Here is a 23,540-nt window from a genome sequence, read left to right as displayed (position 1 = left end):
CGGGGTGCTCTGCACCCAGGGATCACAGACGGTCCCATCCTGCTCTGCAGGTGGTTCCCAATAATGAGCAGTGCTGCCAGGGTACAGGTAAGACCTCCAGCGCTTGCTTTGCCAAATGGCTTTAAAGCTGCCCCATCCCCTCGGGCTCTATCACCTCTGCCACTGCCTGGGGAGGGATTCGGATGTCCCCAGCTCTCCCCTCCTACAGCCTTTCCAAGCAGTAAGCTCTCACACAGTCATGGATGTGCTCCCAAACCATCACAGACAGCACTTGTCACTTGAAGTCTCTTTTGGATACCATCTGTAGGGGAAAAACCCCTCAGTGCCCACTCCACCCTGCTTTTAGCTCATGGATGCTCAGGACAGGGTTGATGCCTTCAAACACTCACACAACCATCTCTCAGCCTGGACCTTGGGTGTCCTTCAGAAGCGAGGAGGGGGCTGAGAGATGAGGGATGTAGAAAAAGATTATCAATAATGGCTTGAGGACTTGGAAACCCAGACCCAGCTCTGGATGGTGGTGGTCTCCCAGCCTATTGCAAGGGGCAGCAGGGAACAGGCACAATTTTGTGTTTTCAGGCTCAAAAATAGAGTGTTCAGGTGAGTCACAGGGATTTTTGTCCCTCTCCTGGAGGCCTTTCATTCATTCATTCTTCCTTTCTTTTGTCTTTTTTGATACCCTGAAATATTAGTCAGCTGGACTGAATCTGCAGGTTTTACTCACCACCTCCACAGGAAAACAGGACTAAAAAATACACCAAAACAGTGTGGCCTACCCCAAGCAACCAGAGATGGATCTCCTAAAGATTTCCAGACTCTGAAAAAATCAGGGATCAGCCTTTAAAATAATGAGATTTGCAAGGGAAAGAAAAAAAAAAAAAAAGAAGGGAGACCAGTTGGCTTGCTTTTATTTCCCTGTTGGCTTTTGAGCCTTTAGGCTGCTCTGACGTCACGCTGCTAAGCTCGTCTCTGCAACCGTGAGGTAAGAAACCCTTAAACCAGCAAAAACCCTGCCAGCACTCTGCAACCACACAGCTTCAAATAAAAAAAGGAAAGAAGGAAACGCTGGGAGCTGAGGCAAATCTCAAGAGGTTTGGAGGATGGCTCATAGGACCGAGAGGAGCATCGGTGGGCAACGCAGAGCGAGCAGTGCCCTCGAAAGCCCCTCTCTGCCCGTGGGGTGACAGAGAACTGGGGACACGGGGTTTCAGAGCAGGGCTGCGAACATCGCCAAGCACCAGTGGGGCTGTGGCATGGGGCTGGCTCGCTCTTGGCAACCAAGGATGGTCCCAGGAAAGTAAAAAGACTTCCAGCACATTTCAGCAATTTCTCTCCGCTCACAAAGAAAGCGTGTTTACTGGAAGCCATTTTCTGCATAAATAGCCCTTTCCTGCTGTTTCCCACAAACTCAGACTAAAATAATTTCCTAGGCTTGAGGATGCCAACCCACAGCTTCCTAGATGGATGCACAGAGCTCAACCTTGAGCAAGAGACCAAAGACACCCATGAAATCCTTCCCAGAGCCCACCCAGCTCGCCCAAAGCAGATTTTACATCCCCTTCTCAGCAGTGCTTCTACCAACTTCCAACAGCTTCAACGCATCACTCTGCGCCAGTGCTTTCCTTTGGGGGTCTCAAAGCTCTCCGCAACCTCAGGCCCATTCGCCCTCCACACGCGCCCCAGAAGGAAGCATGACCTGAGACCACTGCTCAACACGCAAAGAGCGAGGAGCAGCTTGCTCAAAGACCCAGGCAGTGCATGCTGGCAGATAAACTGGTCTTCAGCCCCCAAAGGACTGGTGTGGAAAGGCAGCAGCAGAGATAGAGACAGCCAAGTGGCAGGGCTCTCCCACCCCACACCAGTGTAGGGCTGATATCTGCTCCAAAGCAAGGAGCTGGTGATGGGAACAGGTCCCTGTTCACACCAGAAGGACATGGCGGTCCCCTGAAGGGCCGTGCAGCAGCGCTTTGGGGGCTGCAGGTTACAGCTGCGGTGCTGTAGATCCAGGGCGAGGATTGAAACAAGGTCCCCCCCTCCATCCTCCCCAGTTCTTCAGCCCAGCACAGGATCCCATCAGCCAACAGATGGCTGGAGGAGTCCCTGCCTGCACCGCTGCTAGCTCTGCTGACGGCCCTCCTTGGCCACATTGTCTAGGCTGGGACTTGGCTGGGATAGGCTGAGCCTGCACAGCACAGTCCCCATCCCACATCCAGCAGCCTCGGCAACAAAACCACTTGAAGACCATGACCATGATGGTGAAAATCCCCATTCATGTGTCCTGACCATACCCTGAAGAGCCCTTGCCCTGTCCTCCAAGGCCAAGCAGCCCATGGACGTTGAATGCCGAACTGCTGTTCTCAGGTCTAGGGCAAGGAGGAGGATTTGGAAACCTCTCTGTCTGAAGCTGCTTGGGGGGATGAAGGCAGAGGGACTGCGGCGCTCTGGAACGGGAGATGGGCAGGACACAGTTAACGCCTGGTTCCTCGTGCAGGATCAGGAGGAACTTGGCTTCATATTTCAAGTGTGGGATGTTGCAAGAGGACAAGGAGCCCTGAACCCCAGCGGCATGCGTTCCCCCCCTGCTTGGTCACCGCCGCAGGGATGAAACCATGACGTGCCCTGGCTCCATGATCGTTCCACCGAGGGCAGGAGACTCCTTCCCGGCGCAGAGGGCACCTCCAGCGAAGGCCAATGCCGCCACACCAAGAAACACCAGAGAAACGCTGAAGCTGTACCAACTCCACGCCAGCATCTCAATGCCAGCAGTTTTATAAACGGCAGCTGAGCGGCTGGGGGCTGCGGGCGGAGCGGCCCCACGCGTGGCGTGGAGCAGGGGGCTTCACACCGCCTGGCTCCCCGGCTCTTGAAAGCAAATACAAAAGCTGGGCTCCCCCAGCCCTGGCTGATGCTCGACCTCTCCGTTGTCCTCGCTGCACGCCTGTCCCAGTTCCAGCAGCCGGTTGCTACAGCAACTGAGCTCTGACTAATCATTTGCGCAATGACCTTTTTTCCCCCCAGAGAGAGGGAGGGAGGGAGATGGAGAGGAGGGAGGGAGGGGAGGAGAGGCAAAACAAGCAGAGGTTAGCAAGAAAAAGCAGCCAGGGAGAATGTGGGGTTTTTTTAGGCGATGCAAGGTTTTGGGTGGGGAATTGGGGGGATGCGGGTGGTGGGAGGTGGAGAGGAAAGTGGGTGTTGAATGGGTCCCCCCCACCCGGCTCTGTACTTAGGAAGGGATGGACGGGGGGAAAGCCAGCTGCCAGCAGGCAAAGCCCCTCGCTGGGACCATTTCCATGGGCAAGGGGCTGGGAGGACCCCAAACAGGGCTGACACTGCAGTCCTCCTCCTCCTCCCCACCCCACGCCGACCCCAGCCACCACCAAAAGGCCAGAAGTCAAGAATTTGGCTCTACCCCACCACTGAGCACCTACAAAGGGCTGGCTGGCCTTGGGTTAGCCTGGCTCGAGTGCCCCAAGCACAAAACCTCACTGGTGGGTGGTGTCTGGGGAAGCTACACCAGGGCTTAGCTGAGCTAAAAAATCCCGAGTCAGCATTACATCAAGGGGGAGCATGGCTGGGCTCGGCTGAGCCACAAGAACCAGCCTGGGAAGAAACCTGAGCCCAGCTCCAGCAGCTCCGATGGTGTTACTGGGAGGGCTTTGCTCCCACCTCCACTGCCTTCAGCTGAATGAGACCAGAGTCAGGTCTGGCTCCAGCTCCAAAACAGAGTAAATAATGCAAAAGCCTCTTTCGGCACAGCTCTGAGGAGCACACATAATTGGCTCAGTAGGAGAAAACAAGTTCAGAGGTTGCACATTGTTCCTCACGTCAGCTGGCACTTAGAAAACAGATGCTGGTGAAACCAAAAAAGCCGTGGCAAGCAGCTCCTCCTCACCAAGGGGTGGATGGTTGTGCCACCAGTCCCGAGTTTTCACGGCAAGATGGATCTGGGATTTTCTCCAATGGGATCAGAAAATAGTCACATCTGACCTTGACAAAGTCCTAAGTCAGCCGAGGTGGACAATAACAGAGATCCCTGGTGACCAAGAGCAGAAAGCTATGGAGATTCACAGAAGAATGGGTTGGCCATTTGGAACGAAAGGGAAGCTTGAAGAAAACAAAATGTTTTTGCGAGCAGATATTCCACAACAGAGCCTGACGAACTGCAGTACTTTTGTGTGAACTGGAAGAGAGGAGAAGGAGGACTTGGTATGACTAACAAGCAAACCAGGAGAAGAACAAGCTGTATTCTGAATGGTGCTGAGCGCACACTCCCCACATGCAACTCCTGCCAGCACAAGCTGGAGCTCAGGACAGGGAGATCTTGTTGGGCAGGACAAAATCTCCTTCAAAGAGATATTATGGTGGCCTTGGCTGTTCCGTCCTTGCCCTGTCTTTCCGCACCAAAGAGAGGCCCTTTCTTTATGGCCACTCAGACAAAGTCCTTGCTCCAAACACCTCCAAAAGGTCCTGGAGCCAACCCTCCTCTTTCAGCTTACCACGCTTTCCTCTGCCCATCAAAATGAAGCAAAGGACAGGACACTTCTAGCAGGCATTCCCCAGCTAGTTTGTACAGCTAGAAAACATAAAGCAAAACTCGCTAAATCATCTGCAATTTATTTAAGGCAGAGGCCAGGTTGCGAGGAATACTCTGCACGCAGCATGCACCCAACATATTTCCCTTATCAGCATGACTTGGCACCTACAGAAATTCCCACTGCAGCATCTGATCCCAGACTTGGAGAAACCAACAGGAGGGTTCGCATCGAGCCGGTACCGGTGCCTACGCTACGCGGGGCATTGCAGGCAGCCACGGCTTGCTCTGCTTGAGCAGATCAAAGCCACCTCAAGCCCCACGCAATAAGTGCTGCTGAACAGCAAGATACGTTGACTCAGGTTTGGTGCTACGTGGCCATGGTCACCGGGCTTGAAATCCAGCCCGAGCTCATGCCTGCCTCCAATCCACCTTGTAGGTGAACCTGGGTCTGCAGTGAGTCTGAAACACAGCGTGTAGAAATAAAACTCCTTTCCATCTCTTTTCGGTTAAATCGCTCTGCAGCTTGCAGAACTCCACCAAGGACAATTATTTCCAGCATGTGCCGTGCATGAATGCTGAGAGCAAGACGGAGCTGGAGTTTCATCATAGCCTGGCTTTGTGTGCAGAGAGAAGAAGGAGGAAAAAAAAGAGAGAGAAAAAAAAGGAACTTGGAACTGGAGGCCCCCCCGGCCTCACCCTGATCCCGAGGAGGCTCCGCTCTGCTCTTGCTCAACCCGACACCGAGAATGAGGAAGCGGAGGAGACAGGCGGGGGAGGCGGAGAACGGTCAAGCTGAAGACAAACAGCCTCTGAGCCCGGTGCCTTGGAAAGCTTCGCCAGCGAGAGGGCAGGGGAGCGAAGAGCAGGCTGCGTCCTGCGCTGGAGCCCCGTCCCTGCCTGCGCTGGGTGCTCCATGGCCCTCGCCCTGGAGGATGCTCTGGGGTTTGATAACCTGAGCCCAGGTCATAACGGAGATGGTCTCCAGCATGGAGATCTGCAAAGCCTTGCTGCGTTGCCAGCCCAGATCCCACGTACCCAGGCTATGGCCGGCAACAGCTGAGCGCCCACGTGCTGCAATGCCCTGCCCGGGTGCTCCGCGGTGCACAGCGCCGTGCCATGACGTGCCGTGCTGGCCGCAGCCAGCCAGCTCTCTCCCTTGCTCGGTTAGAGCTGGCTTTCAGCACAGGCAGCAGCTCGCCTCCGCGCTCTACAATACCAGGAACCATGTCCTTTGCAAACAGGAGTTCGCATAAAAAATTAAACCCCAGCCAGGTGTGCGATGTTCCAGGCAGCTCCATGTGCCCAGGACTGGTCCACTCCCATCCCAACGCCCTGCACCTTACTGCTCCGGGAAACGCACACCTTACCTCCATCGTCCTGCATGCCCATGGCTGCTGTCACCTTCCCCATCCTGCTGTCCCCATCGGTGCGTGCAGGCTGGTCTCTCCTCGTCTTGCCCTGGGGGAGGGAGAAATCCAGCTGAAGGGAGCCCAGCATCTGCACAGCCCCGTTGGTGACAGACCAAGACCCCAGCATGACATTCCCCTGTTGATTTGCCCTTCCACTTTGGGAGGCCAGTAAGGAGGTACCTTGATCTCATCCCTCTTACGGCAAAGGACATTGTAACAAAGACATGAAGGGACATGCCCAGGCCAAGGAGGACAGAGAACCACGCAGAGAAGTTGGCTGGACCTGCTTGTTTGAATTTCTTTACAGCAAGTAACATTGCTCTATCCCAGCAGTGTTACTGCCTGCGAGGGATGGCCGAACAACTGCAACCGATCTGTTGAGGACAACCCCACGGTGGCTTTCCCAGCCCTTGGGCAGGGCTGTCCCTGAGCATCACCAGGGATACAGGCACTAAGCACCTTTCCGGCCGGTCAGCCCATGATCCTGCCCGGCTTGTAAGCCTGCTGCAATGCAGCACAGTCAGCCCACAAGGCACAAGGACCCGTGAAGAAAAGTGGTTTACATGGAAAGGAGTGAAGATGTAGGGCTGGGGGGATGCATCAGTTTAGTTTCTGTTAAAACCACACCTTGAATTTGCCCAGCACAGGGCGTGTGTGGAATATCCCTAGAGGGGTTCACATTACCGTGACTTTAAGAAAGATCAGAAACAATGGCCCGCAAGGCAAAACCCACGCTCAGTCTCCACTCTCTCTGGGTGCACCAGCAAACAAGAACCAAGACACTGAGATGCATCAGCTCGATCGCCTGGATCCTAGAGGTTCACACCAGTGGCTGCCCACAGGGATGGAGCAGTCTGGGGGTCACCACATCCCCCCAGACATGTGCTACCCCAGCTGCACACCTCCCTGGTACCCCAAGGTGAGGGGAGCTACGGCAGGAAGGAAATGAGAGGTTCCTTTCTTAGAATGGGAAAGGCCATTGCTGAGGTTGATAAAACCCCTCCCAAGGGAAAGGGTTTGCTGTTTCCCAAAAGAAGTGGCAAATCTCAAGGGACCAGCCCTTCAGGAGTGCCAGGGAGGCAGCCAAACCTAGAGAGAGACAAGCAAGGAGAGGGGAAACCCAGCAAACCCTGGGGTAAATGGAGCTTTCTTTCCCTTCCACAAGGCCATCGCAAGGCGGGAGCTGGGGGAAGGAAGCCTTTACCCCCCTGCCCGGCAGAGGAGATGCCGTAGGAAGGCAGGCAAGCGTGGGGCCCTGTGTGATTGCCTATAGTGAATGGCAATTCCAGTAAGTTTACACCTAGCTTGCGTTTTGTCCCGGAGGCATTGAGAGCATCCCTGGAAGGGAAGATTTGCTGCCAAAAAGCCATGAGCTCCGCCTGCCCAGATTTTGGAGGGAAGGCAGGTTGTTTGTATTTCCAGTTTGGCTGGGAAACTGGAAAAATACAAACCTGAGAAGCCAATTCCCTCCAGCCCATCACCTCCCCCAAAATACACTGGTCTCCAACCCAGAAAGATACTGGGCCAGCACACCGGTGGGGACCCGCGCTCCATGGCAGGAGACTGGGGGCCTTTGGAAGCAGGACAGTGGCTCTGCAGTGGGCATGGACTGGGAGAGGGGCTTTTGGAACCTGGGCCAAAAGTAGAGCAAAGGCACCAGGATGGGGCCTGGGGGCACCAGCCTGACAGCCTCTGTCCACCACTGAGTCATCCATGGGACCCAGAGATGGAGCAACATCACTGGGTTGAAATAAATAAATACAATTCTGCTGAAAGGGGAAAAGCAGAAAAAAAAAAAAAAAAAAAGAAAAAAGGATGTGCCTCTCCAGTGCCTCCTCCCCTCCCAGAAACCTGTGTGCTATGCAAATACATGCAAATGAGACATGGAAGGGGGGATGAAACTGGCTCTCTAAACCAGCACGGTTTTAGACCAAGAAGAGTTGGAGGCAGCTTGCTGGAAAGTTGAGGCAGAAATAGCTGTGCCATGAGGGACGAGTGATGACAACTGGAGGGTACATGTCCCAAAACGCCTTTGGCGGTGGGATCAGCTCCTGCAGAGTCACACCAGGACACAGCGGCAGCAACCCTCCCTCTTGACACCCCAGGTCAGCAGACAACCTTGAAGCACTCCCCAAATCCCACTTCCTTTGAGCCCAGGTTGGGGGGAGGAGGGAGGGGGGAAGGAGAAACTTGCTTTACTGCTGTTTGTGATTCCCCCCCATGATTCCCGGGAGGGGATGGCAAAAAGCACTGCAGTGCATGGAAACCCAAACAGCTCGGTCCAAAGCAGGGAATGGCCAACATGGGCAGCCTGGGGCGATGCTCCCCAAGGTGGGCACTTTCCCTGAGGACTGCTTAAGGAGTGACATCTTTCTCACATGAAGAATGGGATTGTACAAATTCCAGCTCGTTTGTTCCAGGCAATTTATCCACCCAAGTATTGCCTTGTTCGGTAACATTTTCTCAAGGGGTTTCTGCAGAGAAGCAGGTGAAATCTAGAAAGTCTGAAGGCTTTGGGGTGTAAACACCATTTGCCTGAGCAATGCTGCTCACGTTGATAGTCAATGCCTGAGCATTTTTTTGCTCAGAAACAGGAGGGGTTTCTGTGTTAAACACTCCCTGCTCAAGAGCAGAGCTGGCTGGAGCAAAAGCCCCTTTCCTGCCTCCTGACCCAGCACAGGATTTGTACAGAAATAGCTCAGAATCTCTGAGCTCCATGGAAAGTTTGGGACGGACTGCCAATGTCCCGGGCAGCCCTGGACCACAGCAGCCCTGCAGTTTCTGTCAGCACCCATGGGATGGGTCGGGCTGTCGCCTACGGTGACTGCAGGGCTTTCAAAACCCACCCCAGGCACTGGAAACAGGGGAGAGGACAGGGAAGCAGAGAGAGGACGATACCGGCATCAGCGGAGTTGTTCTTCATGCACCTTGAGACCGAAGGTGTGACACTGGGGTCTGCTTCATAACTGACAGCGTGCTGCAGAGGAGTAGGATATCTGCTACAGGCACTGGAAAGGACTCAGCTGCTCTCTGGGCTGAGCCCACACAAGACTGCCATCTCCTGTGATCCCCTCTCCAGTGATTCTGCCACCATTTGTAACCTCAGCTTTCCCCCAAGAAAGTCACGGCACCGTATACAAGACAGCTCCCACAGCCCCATGTCTTACTTCGCTTTATCTGTCTCATTAAAGGCGATCTCCAGCGACTCCGACACCGGTCTCTAGCATGGCCGGTGCTTGTGTTGCCACCGTTGGGCTGCACAGACGGTTGGCAGTGGCAGCCCATGGGTGCTGTGCTGAGCAGGGAGCAGAGGCACCTTCCACCCGCCCGCTGCTTTGCAGTCACTGTGGAGTTAGCGAGGTACGTCCAGCACCCCAGAACTAACCCCTGGCAGATACTACAGCTTCAGCGTCACACATCCTCTAGACAGAGGTTCATTACCTGCTTGGCTGCAGTATCTTGCAGTCCAGCACCAGCATATTGGCTTCCCTGGACAACGTATATAAAGCTGTGCCATTCCTATGCCACAAACTCAGTTCCTTTACTTGGCCTGGTCTGAAACACAGGGACAAGTTTGAGCATCTTTCTCATTGGTGTTTGAGCTGAGAATGAAGCATCTCTGGCTCTTCCCTGTGTTTTTCTATCCTTTCATCTACCCTTTTTCCCCGTATTTCCCTGACACCTCTCGGGGAGCTGCCCCGGCACTGGGGCTCCAGCACGCGTGTCTGTTGGTGCACGTACTCACTCCAACCACAACAGCATTACGTAAACCTTCAGAGCACACAACAGCCCGTGATGACAACATTTTGTGACTCCATATTAAAAACGCAGCCTTAACCCACCTCCCTGAAGAGAGAGGTGCCATGAAGGTGTCGTGGGGTGGCGAGTCCAGGAGACACCTGGCAAAGGGAGAGAAGCTGCTGCTCACCTGACCTCTTCCCGATCCCTTCTCCAACTCCTGCTCCCATCCAAGAGCCGTTTATTTTGCCCCCTTCCCCACATGGCAATATGTGAATATGAAGAATAAAAGGTGCAGACTAGCTGGGATTTCAAATTCTGTGATTAAGGATGGAGGCAATTTCTCCCCTCCCTGGGCTGATAGAGCAGGCAGCGGATGAGGACGGCTTTTTTGCGTGCTGCCAGCAGCTGCGATAGGCGCCTCTGCCGTCACCAAGCAGAGAGATTATTCTCTGGATCTCCCGGGCTGTTTATCAGGAACACTCACTGCTGCAGCCGCTAAACCAGCTTAAATACCAAAATTAAAAAATAATTTAAAAAAAAAAATCTTTTCTGTAACCTCGGAAGGAGAGGGATTGGGGAAGGGGAGGTAAAAGCATCTGGGGAGGCGAGTTGAGGTCTGAATAAAACAACCATGGGCACAGGCAAAACCAGCTCCACAGCTGCCACCACGGGGACCGAGATCCCTGTCTGGAGGGATGGAGCAGCAAAACCCGCTGGCAGGGGACCGAGGGACCCGCCTGGAGCGGGCAGCTGCCAGCCTTGGCCGGCACATTGCTAGGAAGCCAGGACAAAGTCAGCGGTGCCCACGCTGGCCCTGCCTTCAGCATCATGGCGTGGGGAGCCATTGGGAACATGCGAGGAGCAGCAGCTTCGCGCCACGGCCGGGGTGGCCCGGCTCCAGTACCCAAGGAAGAGCAGCAGAGCAATGCTCCCTCCCCATGCACAGCCCGGGAGGGAGTGGCACGTGTCGGGGATAATAAATTGCATGAGAGTCCGGATCTGGGGACTGCACGGGAAGAAAAGGCACAAGGTCTGATTTCCTTGGGCATTCGGAGCCTTTGAAGATCAGAAAGCAGCTAAGTGCAAGGCAGGCTTTCAAGCTGCCAGTACGGGTTAGTGGTGGGCCTGGGACTCCCCAGGGAGCAAGAGCTGCAGGATCCCGGCTGCCGGGTTGGATCCTGCTCCCAGCTGCAGGAAGGTAAACAGGAACAGCTCTGTCGACACCGCATGAATGCGCTCCTCCATGGGCCGTTAATTAGCATGTGGGTGTGAGCCACAGAGCACCAAGCTGTTGGCTTGGGGCTGGCTGGGTGCTCACTGGTTTTGGATCATTCTGGCACGTCCCCCTGCTACAATCCCCCCCTCGATTTCTGTCCAGACAACCCGCTGTGCTGAGGATGGTCCCACCCCCTGATATCAGGGGTATGATGCCCAGGAGTGCCCTCTTCGGGCAGAGGGGTTCCTGCCCCTCTTCAGAGGCAGAGTTGGATCCTCCAGACGTCCCACTCCCCTGAAATTCAGAATGAGCAAGACCTTTCCTGGGGTTTCTGGCAGGCAGGGAACATCCCAGCCACTTGCATGAAAGGTTAAGGCCACTTTCCAATTAGAGAGGCAGGAGCCATCGCAATAAAGCTCTTCTGAGGCGATATTAATCAGGGCATCTTCCTCACACGGAAATGCAAATCAGCAGAATGGAAACAGGAGTGATTAGAGCCAGGGAATAACGTGGGCACTTCAATCCCGGCTCCATGAGCAGCGAGGGACATGAGGGGACAGAAGAGATGCCCCGGGCTCCTGCACCAGCCCCGGGACCCAGGTGGAGGTGTGGGGGACCCACGGGCTCCACCTGGGAATATTCAGCATCAGGTTTCCAGGTCAACACTAGCGTCAAGGCCATGGGAACAGCACCAGTTACGGCAAACCAGCCCCGAGCTCTTGAGCTGGCTGCAGGGTTTTGGTCCATCCACCTGAAACCACCCAAGAGGGAGGCTGGAGATCTGGGCAGCACAGGCACAGGGGTGGGGACCTGGCAGGAGAGATGGAGAAGATAGCAGCAAGGGCAGCAACACCGGAAAAAGGGTGTAAGAAGGGAAGGAGAAAGGGGATGAAGAGCAAAAGGCAATGCAGAAAGGGGCCAAAGCATGGTCCAAGGTGGTGGGGTGCACAGAGCAGCTCCCTGGCCCTGCCCGGAGAAGTGCCGCACTGAGTCCAGAGATGGATCTGCTCCTCGCAGCAGGAGGCATTAGATCCAGCTGAGCTGCTTCAACGCAGCGTGCATGTAAATCAGCCGGACAGGCAGAGAGGAGAAAAACAAGGGGGATGAGATAAGAGGATAGAGGCGAGGGGAGGAGAAGGAGGAAGGAGAAAAGGGGAGGGAAGGAGAGGAGCAGGTGTGGAGAGAAAGAGAAGAAAAGAGAGGGCAAAGGGAGAAAGGGAGAGGGAGGAGGAGGGATGGGGAAGCAGAGAGCAGCAGGAGGGCAGGGTGATGGGCCGGGGTCATCTGGTGCACCATGGTCCTGCCTGAGTGCCTGCCAGGCCATGGGCAGGGGCTCCCACCGCCCTTGGCGCAGAGCACAGGATGAATGGGCTGGAGGTGCCAGACTACCACCCAGCCTGGGCTGAGGCCACCTTCGGCTTGGGCACGCTGCTCCCGCCCCTCGGCTTCCAAACCCTGCAGCTCTGCCAGGACCCCGCTGGGGGCTGGGGTGAAGCAGCCCCACACAGTTGATTTTCCAGCCTTGAAGATGATGTCTAATGGTCATACAAGTAGCCAGTCTGCCATCCTATAGTCCCTCACCTGCAAACGCAGTTCCCTCAGATCACCTGTCCTGAAACCTGACATGCATTTACAATGGAGGAGTTGGTGGGTACCAACATGGAGATGGCTGCATCTGGGGGATGAAATGACATGGAAGTGTTGCTCTTCTAAGTCAGGAAGATCTTGCAAAGCACAGCAAGGGATTCCTTATAAATAATAACTGGGCCCTGACCCTTTCAATCAAGGAACTCAACGGCAAAATATTATTATTAAAACCCTAGGTTGAGGATTCGTGGTTTCAGGAGAAGTTTTCATAACTGGGCAGGACACAAGGGTCTCCTGACATCAATACACACTAAGCAACCAATGCTGATGCAAACACCATCTGCTGTAATCATGACATCACCTTTAATTACATAACGAATGAGGATGTCACCACATGCAGAGTCCTGACATCACCAGCAGAGCTAGAAAAAGGTCTAGAGCAGGATGATAAAAAAATTAGTCCAAAGGAGGAAGATCTTAGCCTGGAAAAGAAGCAGCTAAAGCGGCACATTTGTGGCCTCAGGAAGGTGAACCGAGATTGATTGCTCGCTGTGTCTCCCAATAAAAGAATTAGGAGATATCCAATAACATTAAGAGGCAGAAGGTTCAAAAGAAACAAGAGGAGATGGTTCCTCACGTGGTGCGTGGCTAAGCAGTGGAAGTCCTTGCCACAGTTCTCCAGGGATGATTAAAGCTTATGTGTTTACAGAAATCAACTAGACAAATTCATGGGAAATCCATTGAGGAATATTAAAGACAAAATGCCACTCTGGCTCAGGGAGTCCCTGAGCTGCCACCAGCTTGGGGCTGGGAGATGCATCAGTGCTGGTCATCAGGGAGGACAGGCAGGGGACAGCCGGGTCTGGAGACAGCCCTGCACAGCTCTTTAGGCTGCGCTGGAGATTGCAGACAGCATCTCCAAGCCAGCACACTGATGTCAATACCTTCTGCATCGCACCCCGGGCAATACCAGAATCCCAGCAGACCCCAGTCTCAGCAGATGCTGAACTCCCCCCACAGATATAAAGTCCATAAGAGCAGGACCCGCAGTGCCACTATTAATGTCACCAGTTTAACACAACACAGAGCTGCCCTTAACCTCACCCAGTCCACGTCACTTGCCAAACGCTATTTCCCAGGATGCCAGACCCCACTGGGCTGGACACAGGAGTCTGTCCCCGGGGAGCCTGGCCATGCGCTTCCCCATGCGCAGCATCCCTTCCACGCGCGGAGTCCGTGCACGTAGCAATCCCAATTAAACCAGACTACATCGCAGAGGGGCCTGGCAGCGCTGCATTTATCAGCCTGCCTGGAAGGGGCTTGTGCAAGCTGTCCCCCCGGCTGACGGATTAGACAGCAGACAATTAGGTTTCAGACACACACACACACATACACGCACGAGCACACGCAAGCACACGCAGGGACACAAATCCTTTTTCTCCATCCATCTGCAAGGCCGAGGCGGCCGAGCCCAGCTGCGCGGCCGTCCGGTGCTTCTGAAGCTGCGTGCAGCTGAATAAGAACGAGCCCCCGCGCCTCGGCTTTCAGCGCCCGCTCGCAAAATGAGCGAGAGGTCCCCAAAGAGATGACACAATTGCAATGGAAATGATTAACCCTTGATGGGCTGGTTTCGCCGCTGCCTCCTCCCCGCTCCGTACTGCTGCAGCCAGCCTGGCGGCAAACTCCCACTCTTTGAGTTTCAAGGACAAAGCTGGAGCAAGTTAGCACTCAGCCAACATCACAAGGAATGTGCGCATCCTGCGTTTCTGCTTCAAGGCAAGCTGGGCTTATTTGGAGTTTGGATTATTTCAGATGCATCCCTTCGCTGCTGGGAGATTCCCAGCTCCTGAAAGTGGGGACGGAGTCTCAACATGAGCACCACTTCTGCAGAGGTCCCACCAAAAGCATCCCCTCTTGGTGCCCAAGACCAGAAACTACGACTGCGACACGCAGATCCTAGGTGCAATGCAAGCCAGTGTTGCTGCTTGGATTGTCCCTTCCAAGGGCTATCCAGAACAATAATTCAGTATTTCAAAGTTAATTGACACATGAAATGGCTAAGATAGAAATGGAACAAGCTAGGGTGGCTTCTCAAAGGCAAAGCCTGCGTGTCCACTCCAGGAGAGAATTTCTGATGGAATCAACCAAAAAATGGATAAAGGGAAATCAGTAGATATCCTTTATCTGGATTGTCCTAAAGCTTTTGATAGAATCCCACAGAAGACACTATTAAGGAAACCAAGCATTACTGGATGAGATGTAAAACACCACCGGGGAGTGGGAAGCGATAAAGTGGCACAAACCGGTGTGGGAGGAGGTGGTCAGGGCCCTGCTGGGACAGAGGTTGGGGCAGCCGGAGCATGGCCATGCTCCGAGCCCAACACCTGCCAGCATCGGGAGCAGGGAGCCAGGAACTGAGAGCCCCAGGAAGGCAACACTGTGGGTGCTCAGGGCACAGCAAAACCTTCACAAAAGAGCTCCCGAACTCCCTCACTACTCCTTCCTCACCCCCCACAGTCTGTCTGTCCCAGGCGGCCTGTCCTCCCATGCAGGCAGGGGTACGGGGCCATGAGCAGCTCCCCTCTCCCTCCCTTCATCGCTCACACCTACTTGAGGGAAGATAAGCTGAACATGACACCAAGAAGGACCATGTCAGCCCCTGGCCTCGCTCCTCACACTCGCAGCCCTTGATCTCCCCGTGTCCTTTCAAGACGCCTTTCAACTGTTCATTTGGAGAGGAGAAAGCCCAAGGAGAGAAATCTCCGACCCTGTGTTAGGAGTGGGACATGCCGGGGGGAGGGAGGATCCTCCGGAAACACCACACTCAGCTGCGCCAAGAGCTTTCTAAAAACAGCACCATGTTTAAATTTTTTTCTTGTAGTTTGTTTTTGCAGAAAGGGACATCAGATGAGGAAAAGCCCATCTTGGTGCCTGTACCCACGTCGCCCACCCAGGCAGGGGACGCAGCCAGCTCCAAGTAAACTGATGCCCAGGTAGAAATGACCACACAGGTAACTCAAACTAATTCCAGCAATTTGGGGAGGTATATTTTCACAAAATACAGACATAAGCCCTAGTGTTACAAGAACTTAAGTTAGAAGAAGCTCTCCAGATGCACTGGGGAACATCTAGATGTTTGCTGAGGAAGATTGCTACTCTCCCTGAGCTGTGACTATTACTGGTAGCATAATACTGGAGACAGGAGGATGGACCTGGCCTCACAGAGCACGTCATACTGGAATTTAGGACAGCCTGGAGGCTGACAAGTTTTTCGTCTGCAAGCAGCCAGGTCTGCCCCACATTCAGGCTGCTCCACCTTCAGACCTACCGGCTTTTCACCTGCTCCAGTAGGGCTGGTTCGGAGCCTCATCCCTCCCCTCACCAGAAACCAGCCCATCAGTTTTCAGCCTAAACTTATATGTGGGCAGTTTCTAGTCATTTGGTCCTGTGCCAACAAAATCCATCAGTGAAACAGCTCCTCTTCCCCCCCAGTGCTCCATGTCCCCTGGTCTACCAGATTTGCAAAGCTGAGTTTGCAGAGTCGCGGGAGATGGGCCATTCACCACTTCTCCTTGGGGACTTTGCCATAATTTCATGTATCAATCCATAAATCACCCCTCCAGGTTTATCAAGGACCTATATATTTCCTTTCGCAGTACTAAGCAGGGTACTGGGGAGAATTTTCTGATATCTACGCTGCATTTTCCTCTCCTCCTTTCTTCCCATTACCCATAGTTATATCTCTTAGACCACTCTAAATAATTACTTAGCTGGGTGTTTATGACCTTCAGATATTTGTCCATCCCTGGTTTAAGTGAACTCTTAGCCAAGCTATGTTTAATATTTAGACTGCACAGAGAAACGCTCGTGTTCAAAATACTTCCAGGCTGTGATGAAGTTGATAGAAAGGGCTGATCCTGCACCATTTGCCACAGTTCTGAGGCCATTTTTCAATCCCAGGCAGATTTCCGTTTCCTCCATGGAATGTTTTCCTACTAAAAACCCCAATGCCTGGAAACCCTGTGCATGCTTCCCCCCCGTCCTCAACTTAGGGACAAGGGAGTGAAGGGACAGTTTCTATGGAGTGGTTCATGAAGAGTTGAGACGTCTCCAGACAAAGCTATCCAGATACCTCCTTTGGGAGCGAAGAGCTGGGTTGTCTGAAAAATGCTCTTGGGAACTACAGGGAAGGGAGGAACAACCCTAGGAGCTTGCAAGAGAAGCCAGCCTCCAAAATGACACCTGACAAGGCCAGGAGGACCCAGCGCTTTCCTTTATGCCAGGAGCATCACCAGCGTCGGCAGGGGTGCCTGTTCCCCTCCAGCCTCCCAGGGCCGAGTGCCTGGGCAAGGTGAGGGTCAGGGCCACAGCGAGGGACAGCGAGACTGACCACAGTAACGGAGATTTACTGCTCCGAGCCCTATTAGCTGGGCCATCTGGATACCAAGCATCAGCACGAGTTATTAGAGGCTGCAGCCTGATGTCGTAGGGGCACAAAGTCAGGGAGAAGTGAGAGATGCTGCAATAGCTTCTTCCCATGCAGGAAGAAGGTGGGAGCTCCGGGGAGGTTTCTGCTGGAGCAAAACCCCAGCAAGCAGAATGAGAAAGGGAAATGCACACCTGCACGCTGCATAGGTCCTCATGGATACCAACACGAGCGCACTGGTGTGCCTGGAGGAGGAGGAAGCAGCAGGACGAGCTCCCCAGCTGCAGCGCTGACAGCTTCAGGCATTCACCTGTCATTGCCAAGCTCTAAGCAAAATTATGAGGAGGGTCTGAAAGTTTGTGTCTAAAGAGTGCTCAGCTGGGGGTGGTTATGGTGCATCTTCTGCTTTCTGATGATTTAGGAGGTCCCATTTTCCTTCATTGATTTTGCTATGGCCACAAGAGATGGAAAGATTACCTTTATTTTTTCACTGAAAGCTGAGATCTTCTCATGGCTACCAGACTCTGTGACCTGGACCTTTAAAGTAAGTATTCACTATTGACGAAGAAAAGAGCATGAGTGGGTGACACCATTTTGCACAGCAAGCAAACCCCCCCTAGGACCCGGCACAAGGACACACTCTCTCTTCTCGTAGCCAGCCCAGGTTTCTGTTCCTTTCCAGTGAGCTTCGCCTCAACGGTTAGTCCCAATATATATCCTACAAGAGGCCCCCAATCTGACTCATGGAGAGGAAATGACTCACTGTGGTTACGAAGCATCACTTTCCCAAAGTGGAAAACAATCCAGCACGTGAAACAAATCCTCTTTCCTTCCTTAAAACTGGGCATCACCTTTCAGGAGACAACAAACAACCCCACCTGACCCATACATGGTCTGGGAAACAAAACCTGGCTTGCACAGGTAGAAGACTATTTCCACCAAACCTAGAAGACTATTTCCACCAAACCTGTGCCAACCCCTGGATCTCCAGGTACTGTCCCAGGTCTTCCACCATCGACGTGACCCTAACCCTGGACCCATTTCGGTCCTTTGTGGGTGATATAGCTGCCTCCAAGCCTTCAGCCCCAAAGGGAACAGACCTGGCTGCATCCAGCCCTACAGAAGAGCGTCCTTCATGCATTCCCTTCAGCCCCCCCACCCCAACACTGCAGAGAAATAACCTCCAGTCACCCCCGCCACCTCAACAGCTCCTCAGAGAAGGGCAATTCCAGCTCGAGAAAAATCAAGTAGTATGAGGGGAGCAAAGCAAAAAGAGGCAGAAAGGAGGACAGAAATGGGGCCAGGGATGTAGGGGGCTGCCAGGCCGGGGCTCCCACAGGTCTCAGCCCAGCATCGGGCTATTTTCTGCCTTTTCCTCTTCCTCACTGCCACATCGCCATGGCAACCCCATCAGCTGAGCAGCTCCGATTCCCGCTCTATGGGGATTTTGGGGTTTTTTTTCCACCCCGTCTTCTCACCCTGATTTCCCACTCAGGCGCCCATCTCAGGCCCCAGCCTGAGGAAGAGGGGGGGGAAGCCTTTCCTGCTCTCTGTTCAGACAGCATATCCACATGTAACAAAAGAGCCTTCCACAAGAAGAGGGTGCTTCAGAGCATCCCCTGGCATTAGGTACCTTCTTCCACTTCACACCACTGCTCTCCTTTTGCCCTTTGAAAGCCCCAATCTTACATACAAAGGAAAGTCTCTGGCCCCTCGAAAGCCTGACTTTGAGGAGACCAGAGTCATCTCAGCAGTATAATCTCATCTCCCTCGCCTAGTGTTTGGCCCTGCCAAGCACTAGGCTAGCGCATCCCCAGAGCACCCTGAGCTCATCCCGCCTGCCCAGCTCCTCGCCAGGACAGAAGAGTCCCCTTGGGGTGTTTTGCACTGGGTTGGGTGTCTTCAGAATAGCTGTGGTTGGAAATCAGAGGCTGGGTTAATCTGACCCTGTCATACATATCAGATGTGCAGCAGAAACAGCCCTCCAGTAAGTGTTACCACGACATTTGGGAAGGTTTTTTTTTTTTGGGTTTTTTTTTTTCTTCTTCTCTTTTTTATAGCAGACATCTGCAGCAGAAGAGGGATAGAGGAAAAAGGAATGAGAAGAAACAGCTATTCCTTCAATAGCCAAATCCCACCGACTCTAAGACCCCCATCACCCCCAAATCCCAACTGCTTAGGGTCAGACCAAAACCCTGCCAGAGAGGAGCAGCCTGACAGCGCTCCGGATAGCTCAGCACGATTCCCTGGCACAGTTATCCCTGCACACATCCGTGCCAGGCTCCGGGTTTCTTTATGTGCAGAATCACACTGACTTAACTTAAGGTGCAATTTTGCAGCCGCTTGCTGGGGAAGCAGAGTTTCTTTCAATGTGGTTTAAGTCAATTAGGAGCAGGTTGAAGCTGAAGTGAATTAAGGCTTTCAACCCCAAATACGAGTGCCTGCCTGGAGGAAAGGGGAGGGGAAGGCAGCTCTGCACCACTTTTAGCTAATCCAGTGCAACTCAGCCGATATAAAGCCAAGAACAGACAAGACAGCATCCTTTCTCTCTCCTCCTCCTCCCTGTTCTCACTTTTTCTCCCCCCTCCTTGCTTCCTGCATCCCCTCCCTGAAGACTTTCTCTCCTGCTGTTCATCTCTTCCCCGCTTTCTCAGCCCCCCTCCCAGATCCCACATGCGTGAAGGGGCTGGGAAGCAGTTGGAGATCAAACTCCTGGCAGCGCTGAAGCATCGGCCGTGCCGAGAGCCCAAGACAGCTCCGGAAAAAGGAGGCAAAGGAGTGGGATGAGCGAAAAGCAAGTGCAAGCAGAGGAACCACTTGCAGCTCGGGAAGCTCAAGGCTATAAGAAGGCAGGGGCGAGTCTGCTTTGTAGCACAAAGCACCGGTGGAGTCACTGGGGCTTGTCCCCAGCCGGACCTGCCTGTATCCAGCCCCTGCCAGGATGCAGGGCGGGGAAAGCCGGCTTGCCCCAGCAGCCGGTCTGATGGCACGGGAATAGCTCGGTGGGAAGCGCTGCATGGCAGCAGGCATGCCTCATGGTATCCCTTGCTTCTCTGTTGCCTTCCATGGAGACATCAGACAGCGACTTAGACCCCAATTTTTAGGGTGTTTGGAAGTCTGTAAGGACTTCCATTAATGCAGGAAGATGCATTAACGTGGATGCCACAGGGTGTTTTTAAAGTTTAAAAGCCCCTGAAGTACCACCTTCCTCTATCCCTCAAGAAAGTCCTTAATTTCTCAGACTGACATCTGGAAATAAAATCAAAGTTTAGTTTCTCCTAGACCTCATCTAGCTATTCAGGTGTCAAAGCCCCTGGAAGAAGGATGGCTTCTGGCCCCACACTGCGATGGTGGAGGTGCAGGTTGCCCCTACACACACCAGGAGCCAGCTCCAGCTGCCATTAGGGGCTTCCCTCAGCAAAAGGAAAGCACAGAGAGGATTAAGCATCTCCAAGCCTGGGCTCTCGGACTGTACTGGGTTTCTTTGCTGACGCAGAGTATCTGCATCCCTCCCCTGGAGCCACAAGTGGGGTTTTCCCAGGAGGCTGGGAGAGAGGAGAAGGAGGAGGATAGCAGCCCATTCCCATGGAGCTGCTCAGGAGCTGTTTGGGGGATGTCAAAGCTCTGTGCAAAGGTATTCGCCACTCTCTGGCTGCTACCAAAGACTTGCATACAACACAATCTGCACGAAGAAAACGCAGCCAGAGTGAAGCCCCACACACCCTGCTCTGCGCCACAAACTGAGCTGCAAAATCCTCATCCCCGGTTGTTCTCTGCAAAAGGGCAAAACCACCAGATATTTCCAGCGATCCCTGCTGCAGGTTGAGCCAGGCGCACTGTGCAGTTAGTCTCCATGGTTCATGGCATTGGCTGCTGCCAGCAAAGAAAAGGAAGAATTGTGGGGGGAGAACAGAGCAAGCACAGTGGGGTGACAGTTAATGAGAATAGCTGCCTGAGATGTGGGCTTGCAAGACAAACTTTGGGATGTCCCTCCATGCCTCATCAATGCAAACAAAGCAGGAGGACCCAGGGAGGCATCCCGGGCTCCCCATTGCGTTTATACCAAGATAACTGGATGACAAGGCTGGCTCCCAACAGCCACCGGTGCTCCTGGCAGGCTCCGACCCATAGCTGCAGACTTTTAGTCTCCGCCAGCACCGGCTTGGACAAAGGTGTGGGAGCTGCCGCACACCAAACTTGCTGAGCTTGTAAACGATGCGACTCCAGAAAGAAACGTGGTGTAGACAGACTGACAGGAAGGAGCCCACGACCCACCACAAACCTCTCTCCCCTCTCTGCTTCCCTCCATGCCCTCAGCATCCCCACACACCAATCTCCTTCTGGGGACACGCAGCCCTGGGTCACCTCAGGACTGCTGCGATCTCCTCAGACACCAAGTGCTTCGAAAGTGCCAAGTCATTATTTTCTACCTAAATATAGATTTTCCTCAACACCCTCTGGCTGAGCACCCAAAAGAAGCCCTTGCCATGAAGGAAAAGCAGGACCCAGCCCTCCTTGCATGGAGTCTGTGCTCCCACCCAGGAGACATCAGGGTTGGCACAGATATCCCAAGACCTGGTGCCAGAGTTCAGGAAGCTCCAGCTGGAACAACGTGAAGCAGGCGTGTGCTAAGGGTTAGAGAGGAAGGCTGGACACGTGGTACAGGAAGCCAGGTCCCGTTCCTGCCTCTGTCCACAACTTCCCCCATGACCTTGGACATATTCCAGGGGCACCAGATTTTCTGGCAACTTCTGCTCCCATTTGGGCCCGGACTTACCCGGGCAGAGCTTGGTGTAGCAGACAGGACGCTGAGCAGGCTGGAAAGCCAAACCCTGGTCAGCACCTTGGTTCCTCATCCTTCTGAAGGGCATCACCAAGGCTGCCTTTCTACCACCCCACTTCCAGCCAATTTTTCAGAGCTACTGAAGTGGAAAGGAGATGCTTCACATTTGTGCTGCTCCCTGTGAGCTGGGGGAAAGTCCTGCTCATCCAGAATGGCTTAGGTGGTATCCAGGAAGGAAAATGATAAAGAAAACCCTCCTTAGACACCATATCAAAGTGTGGGGTCTTTCCACAGAGCCAGGGCAGAGGGTGGATTTGCGAGTCCCACTGTCTTGAGGGAGGTCAGACACGTCACTTCAGCACAGTAAAAATCTTCTGGGTTGAGCAAAGCTTGCAAGGGACTTTGATGTTTCTCCAACGCTCTAGTGCACCTGAAGCCCAAAACTGGCCGAAGAGATGCAAGACTTGTGCTCTGAACCACTGGTGCAGGTGCAAGGAGTTTCGAAAAAGCAGCAGCACCAAGAGCACCAGATCTGCCGACCCCGGCAGACCCATGCTGGCCTTTGCTCTCCGTTTTGTTGTCCCCAGTAGTTGTGTAGCTGTCACCCAATGCAGCTTTCTGGAGACCCTTTGGGGCAGGGCAGCAGGGGCGTGCCAGCATCTCATCCTACAACATCAGCTCCAACTACTCCAGCCCTGACAGCAGCAGCAAGGAGAAATGGAAAAATACAGAAAGGACCTGAAGAAAGCCCCCTCGTAAGGGGCTCAGGCCACATTTTGGACCCTATTTCCCACCCCTGGTCCCTTGTCTCGACAGCTGCACTGTGTATCCACAGGGAAAGAGCAGATCCGAGCTGCAAACTTTAAAAAAAAAAAAAAAAAGGGAAAAGAAAAAAGGAGAGAGGGAGCGAGCAAGCGAGAGAGTGTCTGACTACAGCCCTAAGGGCTGTCACAACAGATAAAACCTCAGCCAGGCTTCGCAGTTTGAGCTCCTGCACGCTAATGCGCAGCGGAGCTAAAAATACCGACGTGTGGAAAAGCAGAGGCTGCTGTTGCTGCCTTTCGAGCTGATCATGGGCTCCAGCTTCCCCACCAGCCCAAAGCAGCCAGATGTACGGCCACAGAGGGGGAATTGCAACCCCAGAGAGGGGCAGGGGCACCCCGGGGGTCTCCCCCACCACCTGGCTGCGGGGCTGGCTCTGCCCACGCCGCGCCCAGCCAAGCCATCTCCTGCAAAGGGCTGGGCTGGGTTTGTGCTGATGTGAAGTAAAATATCTGGGCCATGCGCTTTTTGCTCTGCAGGCAGAGCGGGATGGCAGCGGAGGGGTGGAGCAGCCTTGGGGAGAGGGGCCGATGTGCAGAGAAAGGGGAGGATAGAGCACACGACGGAGGAGGATGCAGCGAAGCTTTGCGAGACAACGAAGAGGCAGGACAGATCCAAAGCCCCATCCCTTGGGCTGCAAAACAAGCAGCCTGGTGCTAATCCCCAAAGTCAGCCTCGTGCAAGATGGGAACGAGCTCGTGGTTGTGTTGCCATGCTAACTCCTGATTTATCCAACCATCTTCTCTACAGCAATCGTTGCCCTGTCTGAGGCCCAAGAACGGGAACGTACTTAACTGTGCACTTAAATTCAAGCATGCACTTAAGGTCAGTTTTCTTCAATGGAGCTGAAGGATGTGCTCAAGGGGCGGCACGTGATTAGCTGCTTTCAGCAAAGGTCAGGTCTCCAAACCGGGGCTGGCTCAGAGACCCCTTCTCCCAAAGCCGGGGAGGACACCCGGTGTCCCCAAGCTGTTACATCCCCTCCTGCAATTCAGACAAAGCTCACTGCTCCTGGGGATGAC

General features: G+C 53.8%; 1 protein-coding gene across 1 annotated transcript in view; it reads right to left on the bottom strand.

Annotated features, from left to right (window-relative positions):
- LOC142363609 (uncharacterized) overlaps positions 1-23,540 on the bottom strand; it is a 125,117-nt gene that overhangs the window by 30,991 nt on the left and 70,586 nt on the right. Inside the window, exon 3 of the mRNA XM_075439327.1 lies at positions 5,902-5,992. The gene's annotated coding sequence lies outside the window, so the exon portion shown is untranslated. The remainder of the gene's footprint in view (positions 1-5,901; positions 5,993-23,540) is intronic.

The sequence above is a fragment of the Opisthocomus hoazin genome, chromosome 19 (genome assembly GCF_030867145.1).
Source record: "Opisthocomus hoazin isolate bOpiHoa1 chromosome 19, bOpiHoa1.hap1, whole genome shotgun sequence".
In the NCBI taxonomy this organism is placed as follows: Eukaryota; Metazoa; Chordata; class Aves; order Opisthocomiformes; family Opisthocomidae; genus Opisthocomus; species Opisthocomus hoazin.
This window is presented reverse-complemented; position numbering and strand designations above follow the sequence as displayed.